Source organism: Camelus dromedarius, chromosome 7 (genome assembly GCF_036321535.1).
Source record: "Camelus dromedarius isolate mCamDro1 chromosome 7, mCamDro1.pat, whole genome shotgun sequence".
Taxonomy (NCBI): domain Eukaryota; kingdom Metazoa; phylum Chordata; class Mammalia; order Artiodactyla; family Camelidae; genus Camelus; species Camelus dromedarius.
This window is the reverse complement of record NC_087442.1, coordinates 56,663,922-56,687,129: the sequence shown is the minus strand read 5'-3', so window position 1 is coordinate 56,687,129 and position 23,208 is coordinate 56,663,922.

Genomic DNA, 23,208 nt, shown 5'->3' with positions numbered 1-23,208 from the left:
ACCTAGGAGAAAGGCTAAAATTAAAAAGATAGACCATGCCAGGTGTTGGTGAGGATGTGGAAGAACTAGAATTCTGTTATACTGCCCATATATACATGGCATATAAAATGGAATACTTTGCAAAAAAGTTTGGCAGTTTTTTTTTTTTTAAGTTAAAGATAACATTTGTTGTGTAATCCATTCACATTACTCCTAGTTACCCCGAAGAAATAAAAGCATCAGTCCACATAAAGACTTGTGCACAGATGTTCATAGGAGCTTTATTTGAAATATGCCAAAATTGGAAACAACCTTACTGCCCCTTAACATGTGAACAAATTATGGCATATTCATACAATGGAATGCTATTTCAATAATAAAACATAATAAATCTTTTATATGCAGCAACATTTATATATTTCAAAATAATTATGCTGAGTGAAAGAAGCCAGACCAAAAAAAAACCAAAAACAAAAACACATACTCTATAATTATAATTACATAAAATTCTAGAAAATTGCATAAATCACATCAGTATTTGCCTGAAATCCAGTGGGACCAGGGAGCAGGAAAAGCGAGGAACTGAAATGGGATATGAGGAAATTTTTAAAGGTAATAATGTGTTATTTACCTTGATGGTTAGAATTTCTCAGGTGTATGCACATCAAAACTTTTCTATTTGTATACTTTAAATATGCTCTATTTACTGTATGTCAGTTATATTTCACAAAGATTTTTTAATGCTAATATTAGGTGTTCCTTTTTCTTTGCTTTTCTCAAAGACTGTATAAGTATAAAAACCTTATTCTGGTTCTTTTAGAAAAAAATGCTATCTTGCAATTGTAGATTTATAATTAGAATATACTACAAATTTGTAAAATAAATTATTTTGACAGTCAGGTTTAAAAGCTCACCAAAAAACTGCATAGATAATAGGTTAGTAAAGTGGAAATTCCTATTTCTTGAACATGATAATGTTCAAAGTTTCAATTGTTTGTTTTTATTAATATTCTTTGTCCATTCTTCTTGGTCCTGTGTAGGCCACTTTTGAAACATGTGGTAATTGTGATGCACACAGAAACATTAGTATTCTGTATTGTTCAGTAGAATTCAATCAGTTAAATAGACAAAACTTTGTATTTATGTGCCCGCAGAGTGACGATTCACGGTGGATTTTAAAGGCTTCTTCTCTCACACAGCCATCAGTCAAAGTGACAGTATTTTTTAGATTAACTTTGGATTCCCCAGCACAAATTAATTAATCTGTCCACTACTTCCTATCTCAGTGTTTCAATCAGCCAACAAATAAAGCCAATCAAGATTTCAATTCTTTGCTGATTAGCCAATAAACTGTGACAGTGGACTTGTGGCAGGACTTCTGGGACTCTCATAGAAGCTTATTTATAGATGTAGCAGTGCTGTGATCAGTCTCTAAACCAAAAATAAGAACATTGTGTTTTCTTCCCAGTTACTTTTATCAAGGAAAAAAAAAACCTTTTCAGGTGGAGATAAAACTGTTAGAACAACTCGCTGCAAAGACACTCTCCTTGAGGTTGTATTAATGACAGTTTGGTGATGCTATTGCTTTACTAGCATCAAATTGTAGAAATGTTACGGAATTTTAGAATTTAAAAAATGCTTTTGTTCAAATGAAAGGATGCATGCTAGAGCTGTCACTATTTCCTCATTGTCAAGAATCCTTATAAATAAGAATCCTAAATATTCTTCATGCTGAAAGAGAATTACTTCTTGCTTCTTATAGATCTATGATAGAATAAAGTTTACTGTATATCCTGAAGTTAGTCTAGTACATATGCTGTACCTGGAAAATCCTTCTTACAGGAGAACAAACCTGCCGAGGGGAAGGGATATGAACTGGGAGTCAGAAACCTGGGTTAGTCCAGACTTGCCCAGGGACAAGTTGCATGAAATTGAGAAAGTCACTTAATTTATAAAAGCTTTGGTTTTCTCTTGTGTGAAATTAAGGATATAGACTAAATAACCTCTAAAATTTGATGGCTCAGCAAAACATGCTAGTGTCTTTTTTCTTATAAAGACTAGATCTAGACATTTTTTCCTGTCCTTGTTTTCACCACCATCACTTTTTGAAGCTTATCCAAATATCAGTGACCTCATAAACTTGACACTGAGCTGTAAGCAAATGTAAGATGAGGTTGGTGACCTTCTGGTTCCCCATTTGACTTTGCATTCAGTTTCTTCACCTCTTGCCTGGGGAGCAAGAGGGGAAGGAAATGAAAGAAATCAATCCTGTTCCTCAGAGTATATGGATACCATCTATCCCTCCTGACAGGCCATGACCCTTGGTATTCTAATCTTCTAGCCATTCTACTTGATCTCTTAAAGATTTTAGCCCCTGTATAACAATTGTTACTTCAGTGCCTACTCCTATCATCTTGGCAAGTGATCCCTCAGTTCCCTGACTTCTCCACTCCTTGGTGTATTTATTTCTGACAGTTTTGCCCATACCACTTCCAGTTTTATGCCAGAAAGTGAATCTTTTCTAAAAATCTCTATTTTGAATGTTTTAGCCTTTACACCAACCATCTCCTATCCTTTCATATGACTAGTTCCAGTACATACACGACTAAAATTCTTTGACTTCAAAAAACATTAATTGTAATGTATTGTCCATCATTTTAGTCACACCCTTGAAAATTCAGTTCCTCTCTCACTTCCTGTTTACACTGCCTTCCAAAGTCAGCCTTATATGTTACTTGTGTTCAGAGTTTTTATGTGGTTCACATAACATTGCCTGAAAAACCAATTGTTCTCTACTCTTACGCTTGCTTTCCTACTTTCTATGATGACTTTCTCTGTCATAATCCATTGAGAAAATATAAGCCAGAAATCTGGAACTCCCTTATCCTTCCACCAACAAATCTACTTTTTTACTTGCAAAAGTACCCAACTTCTCTTTCTCCACATTATAATAAAAGAAGCATTTCTGCTTACCAAATTTCTGTTCTTTCCATTTCAGTCCTGAGCCTAATTCTCTATTGTCTCTGAATGGTTCTTCTATTTTTGATGATTTTCCCTATAACCTTCATCTTCATTCATTTCTTCTCTACTGAATTAATCCCATTGAAATCCACAAATTCTTTGTTATCTCATAAAATCATAGAAAAAATTTAAATTGGAAACATCCTTTCTTCAGTAAACAAATCCTATGTAATTTATTTGTTCCCTTCTATATCATGCTATTTCCAAATTTCTTACTAAAATTGACAATTCTCATATACTGTTCGACCCATTCTAGTCCATCATTTAAATAGTTCTTACACATCACTCTTTAAAATCCCTTTTAATTCATTAGAGACCTCAATATTGCCAAATCCAAGTGACACTTTTCTGTTTCTGTACTGCTCAGAATCGAAGCAGCTTTAAGATTTTCATATGCAACTTTTAACTTACAGCAGTCATGGAAATATGCCACTCAGATCTCTCTTCAAGAAAGAAATTGCCATTTAGCTGCAAGGAATGAAATTAGCTGACAGTCTTCAGCCTTAGTGCCTTCAAGACCTGCTTCATCCTTTTAGCTCAGAATTCTTCCCAGGCAGCCCCAGACAGTGACTGTGGATGGCAGGAGTACCAGAGTCTGGCCATTTCTGCCAAATGCAGGTCTCTTCAAACAGGCAGGTCATTATTCTCTATTATAGGGTTGTTTTTTCCCTTTGCACCACTAATAAGAAGGCATAATTATTTTATTTATATGTGTCTTCCAAATAGATATCAGGTTTTCTGAAGACAGAGCTCTTATAAAGTCCCAAGGAATGCCCAATTTCTAACACAGCATTTATAAACTATATTCCAAATGTTTATTAAATTGATGAGTGATGAGAAAGCCAGTGCTTCAATATTTTATGTATTTATCTTTCAAAAATTAATCTTTAATTTTTCTAACATTATAATATCTGCTATAAGCATGATAAAATAATCCAACCTGAGATAGAAATTACAGTCATTCTGACATTACCTTCTTTAGTTTTTATTCTTTTGGTTTTAGTTTAAATATCTTATTAATTTTTAAAAATTAACCACTGTTTTATTTTATAAGCATAATAGAATTTAAATGCTTTCAAGGTCTTTGCCAGCCTATATGGATGATACCAAAGAACAACAAACAGGTGTAAAACTCAATCACAGTACTGATTTAGTCCACTAATGTAATAAAGTCTCTTCTTACACACACACACATGCACGCACACGCACAATACGAGTTCCTGATTTTTAAAATAGCACAACTGTTGAGAAACGGTGGGGAGCGAGCAGAAATGTGTGTGCGTGTGTATAGAGTAGTATTGCTTCCTCTGTTTGATCCTGTTACTGATACTCTGCCCTTATGGCACTCTGTACTGACTGCTTGAATAGTTACACAGAAAAAAAAAAGCTCTATGCATAAATAAAGAGAAATGACAACACACAGGGGCTTAATTCCCAACTGAAAGTAAGAAAAGAAAAACAAATGCTTTAAAGATGTTGTTTTGCTCAAATGACAGCAAAAACTATATAAAGTTTAGTCAGATTACCAAATACAGTGGAAAAGCTTAATAGTAAATTGTAGAAGTTAAGAAAGTAAGTCTGTGCATCAGTGATATGAGACTGAGAACACACTTTTGACATTTAATTTATAAGGATTTTTATAGTATGCTAAGTGACTTCCCAAAACAAAATTTAAGCTTCAGATTGTTTTTACTTTCACAATTACAGATTCAAGAGCATGTAGCACATTATTAAATTGTTTCCTTCATTTCAATAGATCTTCAATAATATCGATATTACCTAATATTACGTTAGAATTTTCTAGGCATTGAAAAGTAGATTGATGATGAGGCACAATATTTAATGTAATTCTGGTTAAGAAATTGCATAAACTGTATTGTAAGCTAAGTAGAGTTAACTTTCATATGATTTATCTAAGTTCAGCATTTTAATTCTAACCTATTAACCACTATGCCTGTCAATCAGCAATTATATTTGCATAACACAAAGAGAAAAAAGACATTCTATACAAAATAAAAAATTTAGGTGGAAATTAATTGAGTAACATTTTTCAATGTTTTATCTGGCTTTATTTTTTGTTTTATGTTTTTTTTATGTGTATGTGTGGCTTTTTTGTTTGTTTGTTTTGTCTATTGTGTTATAAACTAAGATAGATTCTTTCTTTAGAAGTTCCTTAGAAATATCCTGTAAGGAAACATAAAGAAAGAATCTATATATTTCCTGGAAATCATAATCGAACTTTAAGTACTCGGAAGGCATAGGCTGTTGACAGTTTTCCCAGGAAATCATTTGTAGTGCTCATATCTGTTTGCAAATTACATAGCACCAATCATTCAACTTTGTGTGATCTTATAATTATTAACATGCAAACCCGGCAACATTTGGTTCAGTTTGATTAACTGTCCCAGGAAGAGCAGCAGTTTAACGTGAAGAGTAATTAACTGGCAGATAAAGGCTAATAGGTGTCCTCAAACCCCTAAATTGCTGTAGGTTTTATTCTTCAAAAAGAAAAGCCATTCTATTCCATCCAAAATAATCAAAAGCCAACACATACACATCACTGTTCCTATACAGCTTTATAAAAAGCCAAACTCATGACAAGCAACTGGAAAAGTTACTTGATTCCAACAGCAGCCCAGCAAACTAATTTACCTACTTAGTTGAGAAATACATTAAATAGTTCTGAGACTGGTAGATTCAGAGCATTAGCGACCATGGCAGGGGTTGCCAGCGTTTTTGTGGAAAGGACCCCATAGTAATTATATTAGGCTTTGCAGTCCGTAACAGTCTCTGGGGTGCTACTCAATTCTGTCGTTGTAGCATGAACACAGTCTTAGATAATACATAAATAAATAAGCATGTTTATGTCCCCAAAACATGTGATTTACCCATTCAGGAGTGGGCTGGATTTAGCTCCTGGGTTATAGTTTGCTGACTCCTGTATGAGAGAATCAAAAGGGGTTTAAGATGGAAAGAGATCAGAGGTGGCAGTCTGATAAAGCAGTGCTCCTCAGGAAGAGAGAAGTAATTTGGAAGGCAGAGATGGCCCTTTGAATCTGGGTGGTGAAGGAAAAAAAAAAAAAAAAAAGAAACAAGAACTGAATGATGCAACCCCTCTTCTCTCTGTAAAATAACACATGTGCTAAAGAAACTGAATGTATTAAATCAATAGAAGAGGGTGCTCTTGATTTAAGAAATTATAAGCCACTGAAACTTCTCACCCTTCTCTGCATACAACTGTTATTTATTTCTAGCCCGAGGGGACAAAGAAAAAGATATTTCAAACAAAACAAAAAATGGAAGAAAACATCCAAACATAATTTCTATAAAAAGAATTTGTAATATGAGACTTAGAGTGCTGTAATTTGGAGCTTGGCAGATTTAGAAAATGCAGTCTCAACAGAGAAGATTTGTGCTTCATTGTACAAAGTGATGAGCCTACTGGTAAAGACTGAATTGTTTCCTCCCCATAAGAGCCTATTATTTAAGAACACTTTGTGGCATTGGCCAGTAAATGATGAGAGATGGATAGGGAAAGCCCTGAAGATAGTAAGTAAAGATCTGAGACATTAAGCTTAAAAAATTACTGCCTGATAGAATTTGTAGTTATTCAAACACATATTGACAAAAATAATACAGACCCTGAGTTTATTAATTTCTTTGAGGAAACTGTATTATAAAAGAAACTCCAATCCTAGCCTGCAGAAGCTTGTCTTGGTGCCCTGCATCAGGAGAGGATTAGCAGCTAAAGTTAGAATCCACACTCCAGTTTTGATATGACAAAGGGGGTAATGTACAAGGAATAGCATTCTGGAGCGCGAAACTGGTTTAAGCACGTAAGTTATGTTTAGGGTGACCTAACTGTTGGTGGCCAGGAACCGGGGACTGCTAAACACTACCTCTTTACCCCTCATATAGAAAGGAGTTTTAATGAGCAGTATTGCTCCTTGTCCATCAATGTGAAATGAGTGAGGTTGAACCAGATGAGTTACCATTCAGTTTACAGAAGTTGAGAAGACACCTATGAACCTGATCTGGAAAGCTGAACTAGCCCAGATGTAGATCTAGCAGTAACTTGTGGCTGACTCATAATTTTATACCCTAAATCAAATTTCTCCCATTTATTTTGTAAAAGTGCCCCGTTTTTCACCTGGACACGTATCCTAGTCTGTATTTCCCAACCTCCTTTGCAGCTCGAGGTGACAATGAGATTTAGTTCTGGCCAAGGACTTGTAAGCAGAAATGCTACATGGAACTCCTAGGAAGGCTGATTAACAGTGATGACCCAGTTGTTGAGCACACCTGGATTGCTCTCCCTCCCTTCTCTTTGGAAGAATGGAACATGGTGGCTGTACTGTCTGTGTATAGTAGTCTGTGCTCTGACCTTGAGTGTGCAAGTCAGCCTAGCAGAGAGCAGTTAAATGACTTTATGGAGCTTTCATATCATCTTAGGATGTCTTATTCTTTGTTGTTGTTGCTGGGGGTTTTTATTATTTTTTTTGTTTGTTTGGTGATGCTTGTTTTGTTTTCATTTTAATGTGAGAGAATAAATTCTAGTGTGTTTAATTCAACTTCTTATTGTTATAAGCACTTGAACCTATTCCTCGCTGATATAAATGTCCATATATTTTAATGAATGCTCAGAACACTTTCTTGATGGGGCTTCAGCACAGGTAGAACTAGGACCGTTACCAGAATGTTTCCTCCTAATTTTTCAGAGGACCATTAGTAATGATAGGGAGTAACTGTGAGTCTCTAGAACATTTGTCTGAAGGGATTGCACATGAGTATCACAGGAACAGTTTATCTTTTCTTCAGCATTTTGCTAAATATGTAAATTGTACAGAAATTAAATGAACAGTCCATTTAGATATGCACAGACTTCAGTATCCACTATCAGGTAGACTCTTACATGGGCGCTATAATTGTGAAATGCCCTGATTTAAAAATAAAACCATTCTAATAGTTAAAGAAACAAATCAATCTCACATACTTTACATTTATCAAATTATTTGCCCTATTAGTTTCCCAAGCTTATTGTCACACTGAACTTAAATTAAAATACACATGACCAGGGTTCACTATTTTTTAAAATTAGTTACTTCTCACTGAACTTCTATAAACCTTTGATTTACTGCAATTTACTATGATTTCCTGAGTTTTAGGCCTAGAGGAGGGTGGTGCAGATACAAAACACCAAAAAACACCAAATGTTCTTTCAAAACTTAATAAAATATTTCCCTTCTATTTATCATAGAGACCATGAAGAATTATGTAGTATCTCTCACTATGATAAGAATAACATATTGATTTAATCTTTAAGAAATAGCTTTAGAATTTGGTTAGAATCTCTATATATTTGGTTCTGCAGTTCATAGAGTATCAGACATCTGGTTGAAAACTATTGGTGTATCTGCTGGCATAGCTACATTTTATTAGTTAAATGTATCATTTTTTCTATTTTTATCAAAAATTTCCTTTATATATTCTATAGGAAGGATAACTTAAACTTGGAACCACATTTCGAACTGTTAATAGGACATCTTGATTTGAAAGATCAAAGCCTATTTTGAAGTTGTCAAAGGCACGTTTGAATGTCTTTCTAATATCTAATTATTCTCAGACATCACATAATAAGCTGTTTAACTATGAAAGATGAAATTGATGGAGAACTTGTTTCTGTCAGAAAGCTTACCATTTAATGTTACACATAATAGAATATTTGGGCACCTCCCCCCCCCCCCCCAAAATTATGTCCCTGAGTAGGAGATACTATTGCTAACAGGTCAATGTTTCTTTCTTTTTTTCCTTCCCTGTAAGTTCTTTTATTGCCATCATAGAGAATATATAGGTATTTAAATTTTGACAGTAATTTTAGCATGATACATCCAATTTTGACTTGCTTATTAATATATTTATAGATAGAAAATTAGGCCTCTAACAGTGATAGGGACCAGGAGATTGCTGCCATCAAAAAACTTTTTTTTTTTTTTTAACGTAACAGAAGACGTAACATCTAATTGAAGTAATGGGCATGTGGGTGTACATTACATGATTTCTCTATATTCATGCATAATATTCAAATATGTATGTAGAATATGTTTCCTAAAAATTTAATTTCTAAAAGCCAGTTAATTATCATATATATATATATATATATAATAGCAAATTACAGAGTTCTGTATCCTTTCTAATGTTTTGGAGCTGTTGTAGAGTTCATTTTGATTTTTTTTTTGTGGAAAGATGTGCATATTTCATTATTTATATTTTGGATGTACAAATCTGAGATGATTTTGATAGTAAACGGCATTACTGATTACAATTCAGATACATTGTCCAAAGTGAAAAAGCCTCATCTCTATCAATAATACATTATTTTTTATTTATAAATCTACTGACTTTTACCAGCGTGTTCGCTTGATATTTCACAAAGCAACTACACTTGTGAAAAGGAACACTGTTTTTGTTGTTGGATTTCTCATTTGTTTCCATAGTTGTGTGAAAGGGCAATTCTGTCCTCCATAAGTGACTTGAACATTATGTATTGGTACAGATAAATACTGCCTAACTGCAGACTGCTTTACTTTTTTTTGTTTTTATATATTGGTGGAAGAGTGAAACTGCCTGTAGTTCTTTTCATTTATTATCGCCAAAACTGATGGCTAATACCTTAATTCGTAATGATATCATGCCAGAATGAACTCTGCAAGGTAATAAGAGTACAATTCATTTTACTCTGAACATCAGGAGAATGACGATGTGCTTTAATATTACCGCTAAGGGTAGATTTCATTGGGAAGTATCTTCTTGCATTCTTGATCTCAGGTGATCCATTGTCTGTGACTTCTCAAGAGTCTCTAATGTGTGTTTAATTCAAGGAGTTGGATACCATGACTGTGGCTCTAAGAAGGCAGCGTGCTTCTGAGGCAGTTTGAAATAAAAACCAGAGAGAAAAGAAAGCTACTTGTAGTTATGTTCACTAAGGTTGGAAATTTTCCCAGACCATAGGTTTCTTATTCTAGCATTAAAATCTAGCTAAATTCATAGTCTTAAGTCATATCTTGGATTTATTTCTAAATTTGATGTCGGGGAGAAATACTGTACAAAGTTTATTTTGTGTTTTGCATCATTTACTGCATATTTAGTATGAGAAGATGAACTGTTTTCCTTTATATATGTGTGTGTATGTTTGTGCTTTCATCTTCTGTTACTCATTATCTTTCACTGTTTTAGAAGAAAACTAACTAAAAGGAAAAAAAAAAAAAAACTTGATCTGCTACATTAACTTACATTGATTCACTGGTAGCTACAGCCAAGACTGTTAAAGTGAATAGGTAATTACCCCGTTGTGAATCTTTCCAAAACAAATGCCTGCACACACAGAACAAGCTGACTGGCCCACAAGGCTGATACTCTGGCTTTCAAAGATCTTAGAAATAAAGAGTTCTTGGATTCCTTGCCCAATATAGAGGGTTTTTAGCATTTAATGTGAATAAAAATTATCATTTTTTATTTAGTATTATCCAGTCCTTTTTGTATTAAAGGCATTTTCATTTACAAAGAAAACCAGTAGTGACTATAGAGGCAAAACACTTGGTAGGACAGAAGCAGTAGCAGCTACTGAGCGCCTGCTGCATACGCAGTGGGATATATCATGCAAGGAAGTTACCGGTACAGCACAACTGTGACATAAAAAATCTATATATGCGTGTAGCAAATGAGGGGCCAGAGACCAAAGCATGTAAAGAATAAGACCTTATATTATTCAACTAGGACCTCATTTCACACCATTTTTACTCCAACCATCTTGCACTCACAAATAGTAAATTAGTGAATATAAAATAATTTAAACATTATAAGAAAAGAGCCATATGCTATCTTTTATTACAGATCAGCATCTATTGAACACAGTGATTCTGTCAGTCATTTTGTATCCTCAGCACACAGGAAGAAACATACATTCCTTGCCTGGAGGCGGCTTACACTGCAGTGCAGAGAAAAATAAGTTAACAAATTATTATTATAAAAGTACTCATACCACAGCAGAAGTAAGGTGAATGACTAGAAAGAGAAGCAGGTAAATAAATTTGTCTAGAGAGTCAGGAGATTATGCAGAGTCAGTGATCTCTAAGTAAGATTGTTAATGATGGAAAAGTGTCTTGCCAGTTAGAAGAGGATCTGAGAGGGTTTCTAGACCTCCCCAAGCCATAGCATAAAATCACCTGATGCATGCAGAGAGCAAGGAGGAATTTGACTCTCCTGTTACCTGTTGATGGGGGCATGTGGTAAGATATTTTATTGAAATGGCAGGCAGGGTCCTGAAAATGGGGTTTATCCTCAAGATTAAGATCGGACTTCAATTTGCAGGTTAAGAGAACTATTGAAAAATGTCATCATTGTGTTGATATGTGAAGATTTTCATTTCAGAAATTTAATGCTAGCAATGATACGGATAAAGGGGACAGATGTCACCAATGGCAGTGACATCACTGGGGAGACTATGAAAGGTCAAGTCTTGTTTTATTTTCTTTATGTGTCAACAGCATCCATTTGTTGTCCTCTCCGTGGTATTTAACACGGTTGTAAAACAGCCTTTATTTTCAAAACAGTTCTTCCCCCTTTTTGTTCCCATGATCTTAGGTAGGGATCTTTTAAGATGCTAATTGGAGAGGGAGAAACAGAAGATGAGTAAAAGAAGCTAGCATGTGTAGGATATTTTCAAGAGGCTTGAATAAAGAAGAAAAGGTTCAGGGAGAGCTTATGAAGGCTGGGAGAGGATGGATCTGTTCATACTCTGGGAAGAACTAATAAGGAAAAAAAACTAAGGAAAGAGAAGGAAAGCACCTCAAAGTAAACCAGGGAATGAGGACAGAAATCACACACACACACACACACACACACACACAAAAGGTTAAATTTTATTTTTTAAATGATCAAATTTTACATGTTATAGTCTATCTTCCACGATGACTTAAACTAAAATCAGTCCTTTTTTTTTTTTTTTTCTTTTTCCCCAGATCCAGGAGATGGATACATGTTAAGCTGAGAATGTGGGAAGAAGCCTGGTGCTCCTCTGAACACTGCCCAGAGCCCTGGAATAACAGGTATGTGTCTAGTTTTTCCTAAGAATAAAAACAGAGTCGATAAGCAATGCTTATATAAAAAGAGAAAGGGCTACTTCAGTCCTCAGTGTTTGTGAAAAACACTTCATAATCTCTGGCATATGAGCAGTATGTCAAAAAAAATTAATAGTGTGCATGCCACATACTTGTAGAATTTGTGAAGTTAATAGAGCGCATGATGAACGTGCTATCAGGTTCAAATATTTTGAGTATGTTGTACTTTTTCTTTTTCATTGTTTACTGACAGGGTCTAGGAGAGAGAACCTAGCAAAGTTTGGTGTACTCATAAATGTATGAGCTGGTATTTCTTGCAAAGACTTAGCGTATTTCTTACAAATATTATTTTTTCAAGGTTTTAGGGTAAACAATTTAGGAAAATCTCTCTTAGCCTTCCTTTCCAATGAAATTTCTAAAATCTATTTCTTTTCTGTTGATGCTGTCCATTTTTGTTTTAAACGTGTATTGAATTCTTCCAGTGTGGCAGGCACAAGCTAGGTGATGTGGATGCATCATTCACCTAATCCTCACATCAGCCTCACGTGAGGTGTTATGCAGGTAGGTCAGGTTATCGTTTGGGATCATGTAGTTAATAAGTGGTATATCTTAGAGGATTACTTTGTTCTGATAATTCTGCTTTTATGAGTGCCTTGGTTTTTTACCATATAGTAAAATTTGGCTTAATATTTTCGTTTTATTAATTCAGTTAACATAGTTTATTGAGTGCCTACTCTGTGCTAAGCAGCATTCTAAGTTCTGGTATTTAGTGGTGAGATATGCACATATGGTCCTTCTGTGAATGAGAAATAATTCTGCAACAGCCACACTGACTCCTGTGTGCCAGAAGCCAAATGTATATTCCATGAGTGATGTAGCAGTTGTCATCATGGATGGAGATGTGCTCATACACATAAAAGAGTAAAGGTGCTGTGGACATTTTTATTTTTAGGAATGAGAGTGTTCATTATACCAGTATAATGAAATCTCCTGAGTTCTTTATGAAAGTATGTCTACTCATAGTCATCGTAACTTTTCCCCAAGGCACTGTCAGCATACATGACACTTAGGATCTGAGCACGTTGGTAAAACTGGGGACAGGGCTCAAATGTATGTGTACGGTACTGAGCTCTCTGGGAACAGTAAGACTACGTGTTTGCCTCTGCCATAGACAGTAGCATGTAAAAAGAGAGGGCAAAAACTACAGGATAGCCATAAACCCACTGGAAATCTTATAAAACCATGTTATTTTTATGGGAATGGAAAATGTCATAAAGGAGTTTACTTAACTTCAAGAGCCATAAGTAATTAAGTGCTTCTGTATATCATATGAGAAGACACGTTGACATAAAAATCAGAGGGCAAGGATGCATGCATGATTCTACAACTTACTGGCAAGAGGCCTTGAACTTCATTTTAATCATTTAAATATTCCTTAGGGACAGCAGTACCTACTCTCCAAATTCAGAGTATGAGGGAAAACTAAGGGAAACAATATGTGAGATTTGTGTATTATAGTTCTTTATGTAGACTGTGAAGAAGTTATGCTAGGGACAGTGGTGGTTCCCAAATAATCCATCTACTCCTCCACATTTGCCAACATTTTGCAGGTGAAGATGATTAGCTCTAATCAATTGGCTTTGAGTAGAAGTGTCATGTGTCATTCAGAGGCAGGAACGTGAAGAAACTGTACATAACCAATCAGCTATCTATCTCCCTTTCATAACTCCTGGTGGATATCTGTTTTGAGTGTGAAATATGAGAGAAAAGGGATGATTATTTGGTGCATGCCCTGAGCAGCTGGAAGAATGGATTTGCCTACAGTGAAGATAAGGAAGGCTGTGCATGGGACAAGTTTAGAGGCAGATTCAGAGGCAGTTTTGGAGATGTAAAGTTTGAGATGGTAACTCATATCCAAGTGGAGATGTCATGTAGTCCATTAGATGTATCAGTATCGTCTTGCAGGTAATTCTGGACAGGAGGCATAAACAGGGGAGATGGCATATGGTTAGTATCTAAGTCTTTGACACTGATGTTACCAAAGGATGGAATGTAGATACATAAGAGTGATAGAGACAGAGCACTAGATCACTCCAACATTATTGAGGTTAAATATAAGAGGAAGAAATAGCAAAGGAGACTGAGAAAACAACCAACAAGGTAAAAGAAATCATCGAAGTGTGTGATGTGCTAGAAGTCAAGCAGAGAAAGTATACCAAAAAATAAGGAGTTCCCAACTCTGTCAAATGGTGCTGATTGACAGCTCAATGAAAATAAGGAGCAAGAAAACTGTTCAGTTAGCAAGATGAGGTTCCCACTATGAACTGTGGCATAGCAAACCATCCTAAAATTCAGGCCTTAAAACGTGAATTTATTGTTATGTCTTCTGGTTCTGTGTGTTGACTCATCCCTGTTGGGTGATCCCCACTTGGGGTCTGTCAAGCAGTTGCAGTAAGGTGTAAGTTGGAACTGTAGTCATCTGAAAGCCCGAATGGTCTGAACATCTCTGATGGATCACTCACATGACTAACAGTCGATGCTGACTGTCACCTTGATGCTCAGGCTGGGCTGTGTGACAGGCAAAAAAGTGACCTCCCAAAGAATGGGAACATTAACTATGATTTAAAGGGGCAGCAGATGGAATTAAAGTTGCTAATCACTTGATCTTAAGGTAGGGAAAATTTCCCACTGAAACCAATGTAATCATGGAGGTCCTTAAATGCAGAAGAGGAAAGCAGAAGACTCAATATGAAGTGAAGTGATGTGAGGGAGGAGACAGTCATTACTGGCTTTGTAGGTCAAGGAAGGGGGCCACCAGTCAGGGAATGCAAGTGACCTCTAGAAACTGGCAACAGCAAGGAAATGGATTCTCCCCTAGAGTCTCCAGTAGAAAGTGTAGCCCTGCCAGCACTTTGATATTAGCTCAGGCAGATAGATTCCAGAAATCTGACCTCCAGACCTGAAAGATAATTATTCTGTTTTAAGATTCTAAGGCTGTAGCAATTTGTTAGGGCAGTTTTATTTGTCACCTCCTCATCTCGCTGAGGTGCCTCTGATCATGAAGACTGCTTACAGAGGCAACACCCTAAGGAAAATTATCCCAGAGATTTAGGCAGAAGCAGCAAGCCTTCTTACAGTACAGTCTCAGGAGTCTCAACATGTCACTTCTGCTACATGCTACTGATGAAATAATTAACTAAGGGGAGCCCAGACTCAGGCGTAGTTGAGGTAGACTCCCCCTGTTAATGTGAGGGGCGGCATGCTTGTACCGGAAACAAGGAACTAATGGCAGAGATGCTGAAGAACATCTATCACAGTGGATGAAAAAGAAAAACAGTATCAGTATAGTGGTGGACTGAAGTTCTGATGGGAGGAGGTTTAAGAGAGAATCAGAGGAGATAAATGGGACAATTAAAAAGTTTTGATATTACTTTGAGAAAGCGAATGCCAAGAAGAGCAAAATGTTAAGTCAGTAGTGGGAAGAGAAGTAGCATCAAAGAAAAATGGTTGAGAGAACAAAATCATGTTTCTGAGCTAACTGTAATTATTTATTAAAGAGCCAAATTTTATTATTTTTATATATATGCATGTCTGAATATTACAGAATTATTATTACCAGTATATACCATGTAAGAGTGCTCAAATATATTTATTTTGAAGGAATCCAATCTTAGTTTTGGTTCCAAGGAAGCAGATTTTGAGGCAAATATTTTTGTGTCAATATTTCTTAAGGTATGTACTATGGACTGACTTGTGTCCATTCAAAATTCATATGCGGAAGCTTTAACCCCTGGCGTGACTGTATTGGAGATAGGGTCTTTAAGGAGGTGATTCAAGTTAAATGAGATTATAAGGGTGGAGTCCTCATCTGATGGAACTGGTACTCTTACCAGAAGAGGAAGAGATAACATGCCAGGGCACAGTGTGAGGGCTGTAGTCCGCAAGTCAGCAACAGAGCTCTCACCAGAACCTGACCGTGCTGGCCCCTGATCTTAGACTCCCAGGCTCCAGAACTGAGAGAAAATAAATTTCTATTGTTTGGGTGACCCAGTCTATGGTATTCTGTTATGGCAGCCTGAGCTGACCAATACAGTATGCAACCCAGGGATGCAGGAGTGAGGGAAAGGGAAAATGAGTGAAGGAGAGGGAAAAAATAAGCTGGTCACTGAATATTTTAAGCATAAATGACTGCCTTCTAAATCTTACTTTTTTTAATGAAATTTTTTAAAAATTCATATAGGTACACAGTAAACTAGAAAACTCAGAACTTAAGTATAATTGACTTAAACAATCTGAATAACTAAGACAAATGCATAATTACATTTTCTTTGTAATCTGTATAATGCCCCAATCTGTCTAATTCTTTGGAGTATATGAAAAAGGAGCTTAAGACCAAACTTCTCCCAGTGTATGAAATGCCTAAGATAAATAAATCAATCTTTAATGTATTACATTTTTCAGAGTAACAGTAAGATATGCCCCTCTTCCAGCCACTCACGTCTCTTTGACCTCCCCCATGTATATTTTTGGTTGGTTGTTTTAAGATACTCCTTGAATGATGGCCTTCCCATAAATTTGAGTAGGTAAACAAATTTAAATAACACCTTCAGCAATGACAAAAGTATTTTATATGTACACATTTTTTCCTTATTTAAATCCAAAATTTAATAAGCTTAAAACATAACTTATTCCATTGAACACTCTTGCTACTCATGTAGTATCATTACGTATAATGTTTAACATACTTGTAGCTGTCTTCTTTTTACATCTCTAGGGGAAAAAAAAGAATGGATTATTCAAATGATTTAAATCCCTTTGAGACATGGGCCTTACAGCAATACTATAAATTGTGTTTTCCCTCCAAGGTTAGTTGCAATATTGGCCTTGATTTAAAACTCAAGATTCTGTGGGAAATGGCAATGATATTGAGCTCTGACAAATTGAATTGCTCTCAAGGTACTGGAGGCTGACTAATAAATCTGCAGCCTGATCTAGAAAGTATTCTATACAGGATATTTTTTCTTCTTGAAACACATGTGACACCTTTAAGTGTTAATACGACTAGCTGTTTGGTTTACTTAAATTGTATGTTTGGGAGTGATTTCATTCTTGTTATGGTCAACACCCACCTGTCTATGACAGTTGCTATGGATAAAGATAAAAAGGAGTATTATTTTGTTTTGTTTTCCATGCAGTATAGCATTTTATCTCTAATGTCTAATTGTTGCATCTCCTAGTAAGATTTGGCAAGGTACTGTTTACTGCTGTATTTGGTGTAGTTTGTAATGCCATGAAAGGGAACACTAGATTTTCATAAGACTGTTCCAGTAATAGGACTTTTAAAAATCTGCCATTTTACTACTGTATATCAAAATATATCAGCACTTTTACTGATACTAAAAAGAACGAAACAGTATGTCTAAAACATAATATGCATTTTAGAAATTTAATGAAGAAGAGATTCAAAAGTGGAATTATGGTTTAAATATAAACCTTTTAACCCAGTATTTGACAAGGCTTTTTAGAGGTCTAATTTAAATATTATTATCTGTCAGGGTATCTTCATGAACTGCTTCTTCTTAAAAACATGCTAAATTTATCTCAGAAACTTCACCATTTTTTTTATTAATTTATTATTTTATTTGTAGATACTGGAGATGTAAATGGCTTATTCACCACATCTGAAAAAGACTTTGAGATCTAGCTCAGATGCTTTCTCTCTCACACATACTCCCCTATTGCTTCATCCCATACGAATTTTACTACAGAGTCCTAATTTCACTTTACATCATATAAATAATTTTAAAAATAGAAAGTAAATTCAGATATCATGTCTCTTGTTTCTTTACCTTCATATTCTATCTTCTTGAGGAAGCTTTGCTTAAAAACACTTAACTACATTGTTTGCTTCCTCAAAAATCATATATCTCTTAATATCAGCATCATCCTTTACATGTCCCATATTTTAATATGGTAAATTTATTTCTCAGATGTGCATATTTTGTTTATACATTTGTTTTGAAAGTTCAACTAGAGTAGGTACTAAGACTTACAGATTGAGTAGAAAGAACATGAGAGGCTCAATGGCTTTTGAGTCTATTAGATTCTCTTTGCTATGTATATAATTTGAGTAAAACTGTATTGAGATATAAATTATAACTATGCTATTGCTTCAAAACATTTTATCTTCTACTAAAATATTTTAAGTTAGGCTGTTATATTCACAAAATAATTTAGTCTTTCAAATTATAAAATTCTGTTATGACTAATAGTAAAATAAGAAAAAATAACCCACAACTGAATCAAAGAGTTTTAAATAAATCCTTTTAAATTTATAAGAAAAAAATGACAAAAATAACAAATATCTAACACTAGGTGATTGGTTAAATCAGGTGTTTAATATGTGCCTATGCTAGGGGTACTATGAAATTATTATCAAACTAGTAAGAACATTCAATGAATTTGAAAGGTTTTTGCTCAAGAGCTATTAAACTAGAAAAGTGGATTTTTTAAGTAAAAAAAGTAAAAAGTAGGGTACAACAGTCCTCTTGTACCTGAGACAGAAGATTGTCCCAGGACAGGGAACTTTTAATGCTAAGACCAGGAAAGTTCCAGGCAAACTAGAATCAGTTCATAGCTTTGAGAGATCTACTTTAAATCTGTGTGTGTGTATGTGATTTACTCTATTCATATGTCCACATACACAGAGTATATTTATATAACCTATATATAGCCTGACACATACTGTCTTATACATACACACATACTGAGAAAGTAAGAAACAGTGGATGTCTGGAAGAAAATATGGAGACTGTATGTATGTACGTATGGGTGTGTATGTGTCTGTACATACATAAAATCTCCACTGAAAGGTGGGTATATATATCAGCTTTGCTGTGTAACAGGAAACCTCAAATCTCCCAGACTTATAATAAGAGACATTTATCTCAGGCTGAAAAAGAATCTAGCTGGAGCTTGGCTAGATCTGGCTTGGATCACATCAGCATTTTCTACAGGTCTGCTTTGCATGTCTCTCATTCTGGAACCCAGACTGAAGGGCTGGTTTGAGGCATGGCCAGGCCACGGTGGACATCTGGAATACAAGAGAGTAAGCCTCTGAAAGCTTTAACTAGCACTTCTGCCCACATTCAAACTGCTATTTCTTCCCACATTCCAGAGGCAAAGGGAAATCCATGGCCAAGCCCAAACTCAGTGGTACAGGAGGTATACTCTAAGGAAAAACAAAATAAGTATTTGCTGAGAAGTAATCTGATGTTCCAGAGTGGGATTCTGAATGTTTATTTTTTCAATTATATATTTTCCAATTTTTAAAACTAAACAATGTGTTACTTTAGTGCTCAGAAAAATAACATAATTTACAACAAACAAATCTGTAAGTCCCATTAAAATTTTCCTACTCAGCATAGTAAAGAGAAAGTAGTATCTATTCCTTTTCTTTTTATTGAAATATAATTGATTTACAATGTCATGTTAGTTTCTGGTGTACAGCAAATTGATTCAGTTATACATATATATACATTATTTTTCATATTCTTTTCCATTAAGGTTTATTGTAGGATATTGGCTGTAGTTCCCTGTGCTATGCAGTAGGACCTTGTTATTTATCTATTTTATATATAGTAATTTGCATTTGTTAATCCCAGACTCCTAATTTAGCCCTTCCCCACCGCCTTTCCCCTTTGGTAACCATAAGTGTTTTTTTTTTTCTTAGGTCTGTGAGTCTGTTTCTGTTTCTTAAGTAAGTTTATTTGTGTCATATTTTAGACTCCACAGATAAGTAAAATCATATAGTATTTGTCTTTCTCTGACTTACTTCACTTAGTATGATAACCTCTAGGTCCACCCATGTTGCTGCAGATAGCATTATTTCATTCTTTTTTATGGCTGATAGTATTCCATTGTGTATATATACTAAATCTTCTTTATCCATTCACCTGTTGACGGACATTCAAGCTGTTTCCATGTCTTGGTTTTTGTAAATAGTGCTGCTGTGAACAGTGGGGTGCATGTATATTTTCCAGCTAGAATTTTCTCTGTATACATGCCCAGGAGTGAGATTGACGGATCATGTGGCTAGGTTTTTAGTTTTAGTTTTTTAAGGAATCTCCATACTGTTTTCCGTTGTGGCTGCACCAAACTATACTCCCATCAACGGTGTAGGAGGAATCCCTTTTCTCCACACCCTCTCCAGCCTTTGCTATTTGTAGATTTTTAATGATTGATTGCCATTCTGGCTGGTATGAGGTGGTATCTCATTATAATTGTGATTTGCCAAATGGTACCACTTCTTGTCCATACAAATACTTTTCTCTTATACTTTTATGCAAATAATACAGGTGACTATATAACTTTAAGGTGTAGAAAACTGAGAATAAAAATTAAATGGTGCTAGAAACAGCATCTGAATTCGGGGAGGAAGCTGAATTACTTTGTATAGAGCTGGGCATCCGTGTGTCTGAAGGATGTGCCTGTTTGTTAGTGTTAAGGTCTTTATTTAAGGTAAGAGAAAGAGAACAGCATAGAAAGAATTTCATTCACAGCAGTGGGGAAAAGCTCATACAAAGATGCTCTGTTCTCTAGAGACTTGACAAAGAATAGCGTACAACCCTCTTTTCCTTATCGGATAATTCTCTGGAGAAAGTAACCAGACTAATTCTGACAATTTGAATCTCTTTAGTAGCAGCAAGTATCACTGATTTAAAGATTTGTCCCTGCTTCAAAAGATGGGTTATCCTAATCCATTCCCATGCAACTCAGCCACTATAACAAATATATTTCTGGGGGTTGGGGGGTCAGTCATAAAAGAATTCTTATAGCACCCAGCATGCCACTTCTACCCACCCTCTCATTTGTAATTGTTAGGAAAATGATAAAAAAGAATTTGGCCCTGACAAAGCATTTTAGTGATTCAGCTTCTAATGTGTCAGGCTGCCAGCTGTAGAAATGGGCTTCTTGGCTTCCATTTTTTAGTAACTTATAACAATTTGTTTAATTACTGAACCATAAAACAGACAAAACTAATTAAGAGGAGATGCTAGGCCAGTAGTACAGGTGTACATTAGTCATGACCACTGCTGATGGCAAGTCTCTCCAGCTCACATTGGCAAAGGCACTTGGGATTGCCCAGAGCAACAGTCTAAACAGGCTGCCTGTGTGCAAGCCAGAAAGCAAACTGCTGCAGCCACCCCGCAGTCCCCCTTTGCCCTGCGGTGTGAGATAATACATGGAACACACGTTTGGTTTGTCCTTCAGGAAACTCTGAAAGGTGTTGTGTTCCTATTTACCTTTCTAAAAATATGTAAAGAGAAATTAAAAGGATGAATATAATATCCAGTGAGTCTACTTTGCCATATTACCTGTAAAAACAGAAACATTCATGTTTGTTTTCTGGTATACGCATTCATTAATTCATCAAAATGAAGTGCCAGCTACAGGTCACATATTAATTTTTGTGCAAAAAATGCAATTAAAAAACTTTTTAAAAGCAACCAAAACCAAAATTTACATACAACAGAATGCTGAGGAATTTTATGTTCATTGGCTTAGATGATTCCAACTGAATCACTGTGAGGTAGGTCAAAAGCAGGGATTAGTATTAAAATGTATTGCATTAGTGAGGACACAAAAGCTTTTTTTAAATGAAAAAAAGAGAGAAAATAAGTTCAAGAGCTGGTTTTTTTTGAAAAGATCTACAAAACTGTTCAACTCTAGCAAGATTGATAAGGAAAAATAATAGAGAAGGCCCTGAATATCCCTATCAACTATGAGAAGGTGACTGACTGACAGATGTTAAAGGTATGATACCATTATGATCTACTTTATGGCATAAACATGGCAATTTTAATGGAATAGCAAAATTCTTAAATGATGCACACTGTTATCAGTTTATCACTGTACTCAAGAAGAATTAGAATACTAAATCAGTCAATATTTATTGAAGAAGTTGAATTTCTATTTAAAACCTTTCATAAAACAAAAACAAACAAAAAAGTACCTCAGGCTCAAATGCTTCATAGATAACTTCTTCTAAACATTTAAAGAAGAAATGACACCAAAATCCATAATTCCTTCCAAATAATGGAAGGGGAGAAAACAGTCCTGAACTCATTCTCCGAGGTCAGTAAAAACATATGATCAAAGCTATCACATGTAAAGAAAAGACCGATGTTGTTTATGAATTTAGATGCAAAAATTCTAAGCAAAAAATTTACTAAGCTGAATCCTGCAATATATAAATATAATACTCATGATGAAGTAGATTTTATTTTAGGAATTCAAGGTTCTCTTACCAATTTGAAAATAGTGCAACTGACTGTATTAAACTAAAACAAAAGACATATGATCATCTTAATAGATAAACCAAAAATTCATTCAAAAGTCCAAATCCATTTCTGATTAAAAAAAAATCTTAGCAAACTGAAAGTTCTTTTTTCTTTACTGTGTATAACATTTTTTAAATTGACTATTAGGTGTCATGTGAATAGTAGATACTGAGATAATTTGGACTTATTCCTGGAAATGAGCTTGGCTCTTTTGTGAGCATGTTGGTTTTAAGTGTTGAGTCATCTGGTTGGGAATTGAGCTAAATATACGTTGTGTGGTTGCTGTTGCTACCCTTAGTGCAGAACAGAATTCAAATTGCTCAAATGATTCTTTGTCTTTAGGGTGGGAGCTAAGCTACCAGAGGGTTTTTTTTGTTTTGTTTTGTTTTGTTTTTTTTTACAATGTTTCTGTTTCAACTTCAGTTTTCAGCCATCCTTGCCCAACTGCAACACAGAGGGTCTTAAGACAGGACTCTTGCTCCTTCCCCAAGGAAGAACATTAGTGCTTGTCACTTACGGCTTGCTGGGCTGCGGGACAGAGAGCAGAGGCCATTCCCTTTTGCCCTGGTCCAGTATCCATCTCAGGTCAGCCCTGTGCCTGGGCTTTGTAGTTTTCTCACCACTTGTGCACCTCCCCCCCACGACAGCAAGTCTCTACACTTCAGCCATGAGGGAAAGGTGTTCCTTCTATGGTGCTGAGCCTCTAATGCTATTGGCATAGGACGCTGTGCCGAACTCCTCCTGCCGTT